Genomic DNA, 4,227 nt, shown 5'->3' with positions numbered 1-4,227 from the left:
GTTGTCTGCTATGCAGCCTCATCTTCAGTACTGTGCGTTCAACATTGTCTTCAGAAATACTTATGCCTGCACTAGCACCGTACTCAGTTGTCAGAGATGTCACATATCATCACCTATACTACTTTGTAAAATGAGAACGTCTCTGATCTCCACGTGTTGTAAAGAGATGTAGACAACCAGCACCTGGTCACCTATTCGTAGTTTCACTATCCTTCAACCTGATTCCATAGATGCTCCCAGCAGTAGCAGCAAGCAGCAGACTAGTTCGTCATCCCCAAGATGCTCATTCCCAGATGCCCAACATAACACTCTGTCCCTTGTCAAAGTGGTTTATGTCATTGGGCGACCTGTAGTGTCGGTAGATTGATTCCTCAATCGTCTCTGCTCAGGTTATACACTTCCATTATTACATCATGTACCTCTGACATCATCAGGCAGCATTTAGTCTAGCGGTGGGCAATGGTCATAATGTTTTGGCTAATCAGTGTACATTTTACTTAAGACTATATGCGTGTATTTAATGTTCATTCCACTGATGCTTTCCTCTGTGTTGTCAGTGACTGAAGACACGGCCGGCCGCGGTGGTCTCGCGGTTCTAGGCGCGCAGTCCGGAACCGTGCGACTGCTACGGTCGCAGGTTCGAATCCTGCCTCGGGCATGGATGTGTGTGATGTCCTTAGGTTAGTTAGGTTTAAGTAGTTCTAAGTTCTAGGGGACTGATGACCACAGCAGTTGAGTCCCATAGTGCTCAGAGCCATTTGAACTATTTGAACTGAAGACACGAGTATTCAAAAGTTTGAGGCTCCTATCCATCCATCTTAATCAGCGGCCTACAAGGATATATTTATTATGTACTGAATATAATGTCAATGGGCAGTGGATGATACTTGAATAGCGTGAAAAAGTGGCAATATCGTAACCAATGAGGTTTATCCGAGGTGCGATTATTGCTAGTTGAAAACTTTTAACAATACCCCGCCTCGGGGTCAGGGATTTTCTCTGCCTCGTGATGACTGGGTGTTGTGTGCTGTCCTTAGGTTAGTTAGGTTTTAGTAGTTCTAAGTTCTAGGGGACTGATGACCATAGATGTTAAGTCCCATAGTGCTCAGAGTCATCTCTCCCAATACACCGCCTAGTGGACGTGAAATACCGTCCGCTACTGCAATTTTTTAGACCGGGAGACTCAAACGTTTATAAAGGGGGGCAGGGACAAAGAATCCAGTGAAATTTTTTTAAGTGCGTTGTCTGAAAACTACCTTGAGCAGTTAGATAGAGAACCGACTCTTGGCGATAACATATTAGACCTTCTGGTGACAAACGGACCCGAACTATTTGAAACAGATAACGCAGAACAGGGAATCAGCGATCATAAAGCGGTTACAGCATCGGTGATTTCAGCCTTAAATAGGAATATTAAAAAAGGTAGGAAGTTTTTTTCTGTTTAGCAAAAGTGACAAAAAGCAGATTTCAGAGTACTTGACGGCTCAACACAAGAGTTTTATCCCAAGTACAGTTAGTGTTGAGGATTAGTGGACAAAGTTCAAAACCGTCGTACAATATGCGTTAGATGAGTACGTGCCAAGCAAGATCGTAAGAGATGGAAAAGAGCCACCGTGGTACAACAACCGAGTTAGAAAACTGCTATAGAAGCAAAGGAAACTTCACAGCGAACATAAACATAGCCAGAGCCTAGCAGACAAACAAACATCACACGAATCGAAATGTAGTGTGAGGAGGGCTATGCGAGAGGCGTTCAACGGATTCGAAAATACAGTTCTATGTACTGACTTGGCAGAAAATCCTAAGAAATTTTTGTCTTATGTCAAAGCGAGGACAAAATGTCCAGACACTCTGTGACCAAAATGGTACTGAAACAGAGGATGACAGACTAAAGGCCGAAATACTAAATGTCTTTTTCCAAAGCTGTTTCACAGAGGAAGACCGCACTGTAGTTCCTTCTCTAGATTGTTGCACAGATAACAAAATGGTAAATATCGAAATAGATGACAGAGAGATAGAAAAACAATTAATATCGCTCAAAAGAAGAAAGGCAGCTGGATCTGATGGGATACCAGTTCGATTTTACACAGAGTACTAGAAGGAACTTGTCCCCTTCTTGCAGCGGTGTGCCGTAGGTCTCTAGGAGAGCGAAGCGTTCCAAAAGATTGGAAAAGGGCACAGGTCATCCCCGTTTTCAAGAAGGGACGTCGAACGGATGTGCAGAACTATAGACCTATATCTCTAACGTCGATCAGTTGTAGAATTTTGGTATACGTACTATGTTCGAGTATAATGACTTTTCTGGAGACCAGAAATCTACTCTGGAGGAATCAGCTTGGGTTTCGAAAAAGACGATAGTGTGAAACCCAGTTCGCGCTATTCGTCCACGAGACTCAGAGGGCCATAGACACGGGTTTCCAGGTAGATGCCGTGTTTCTTGACTTCTGCAAGGCGTTTGATACAGTTCCCGACAGTCGTTTAATGAACGAAGTAAGAGGATATGGACTATGAGACCATTTGTGTGACTGTATTGAAGAGTTCCTAGATAACAGAACGCAGCATGTCATTCTCAATGGAGAGAAGTCTTCCGGAGTAAGAGTGATTTCAGTTGTGCCGCAGGGGAGTGTCGTAGGATTGCTATTCACAATATATGTAAATGACCTTGTGGATAACATCGGAAGTTCACTGAGGCTTTTTGCGGATGATGCTGTAGTATATCGAGAACTTGTAACAATGGAAAATTGTACTGAAATGCAGGAGGATCTGCAACGGATTGATGCATGGTGGCAATTAAATCTCAATGTAGGTAAGTGTAATGTGCTGCGAATACATAGAAAGAAAGATCCTTTATCATTTAGCTACAATATAGCAAGTCAGCAACTGAAAGCAGTTAATTCCATAAATTATCTGGGAGTAGGCATTAGGAGTGATTTAAAATGGAATGACCATATAAAATTAATCGTCAGTAAAGCAGATGCCAGACGGAGATTCATTGGAAGAATCCTGAGGAAATGCATTCCGAAAACAAAGGAAGCAGGTTACTGTACACTTGTTCGCCACTGCTTGAATACTGCTCACCAGTGTGGGATCCGTACCAGATAGGGTTGACAGAAGAGATAGAGAAGATCCAACGGAGAGCAGCGCGCTTCGTTACAGGATCATTTAGTAATCACGAAAGCGTTACGGATAAACTCCAGTGGAAGATTCCGTAAGAGAGACGCTCATTAGCTCGGTACGGGCTTTTGTTGAAGTTTCGAGAACGTACCTTCACCGAGGAGTCAAGCAGTATATTGCTCCCTCCTGCGCATATCTCGCGAAGAGACCATGAGGATAAAATCAGAGAGATTAGAGCCAACACAGAGGCATACCGACAATCTTTCTTTCCGCAAACAGTACGAGACTGGATTAGAAGGGAGAACCTCCGCCACACACCTCCAGGTGGCTTGAGAAGTATGGATGTAGATATAGATATAGAAGTGTGTTGCTGTAATCTTCAGCACAATGAGTGGTTTGTTGCATCTCTCTATGATAGTCTATCCTGTGCACAGCTCTTCTATGTGTAACTGTTTCAAGCTACACCCATTTAACGCTGTTTAATGTTGTCAGGTTTTGGTCTCTCCCACAATGTGTACCCCCGCACTCATCCATTTCCAAATTAACTATTCCTAGATAGATGTATCAGGATGGATCCTAAGGACATAATATTAAATAGTTTATTTATTATCCTATAAACATGTTTATATGTAATAGGTGCCATCATATAAATTTTATATACTGGGTGGTTGTAATTAAACTTTCCCTATTTAACGCTTTATAACACGGAAAATATTTACTGTATGAGTACCAAACGTGGTAGCATTAATGCCCAGAATATGGGGTGCATGATCTCCATCCATCACAGCGCCACCATTGAGCTCCAACTATAGCCACCAGGTTCCGTGTCAGTCATCATGATTCATAGTCTCACATGTGTGACCAGTCTCAGTGAGCTTGATTGACGTGTCAACATGAGTTTGAACAAAAGGAGCAGGATATCATTGGTGAAGCTCTGTATCAAAACAACAGTATTGCTGCAGCTGCACTTCGAGAACATGACAGTCTGAAAGGATTAAGGAAGGGTCCTTCTCCACCACCTGGTGTGTGGAGCATGATGAAGAAGTTGGAATCAACTGGAGAACCAGGTGTCGCTCTGGGAAGAGGCCGACGACCGGTTGCACCACAGGTTGT

General features: G+C 43.1%; 1 pseudogene; it reads left to right on the top strand.

Annotated features, from left to right (window-relative positions):
* The first annotated feature begins 893 nt into the window (after window positions 1–893).
* LOC124723896 lies at window positions 894–1,016 on the top strand (annotated as a pseudogene).
* Window positions 1,017–4,227: the final 3,211 nt, after the last annotated feature.

Source organism: Schistocerca piceifrons, chromosome X (genome assembly GCF_021461385.2).
Source record: "Schistocerca piceifrons isolate TAMUIC-IGC-003096 chromosome X, iqSchPice1.1, whole genome shotgun sequence".
NCBI lineage: Eukaryota > Metazoa > Arthropoda > Insecta > Orthoptera > Acrididae > Schistocerca > Schistocerca piceifrons.
This window is presented reverse-complemented; position numbering and strand designations above follow the sequence as displayed.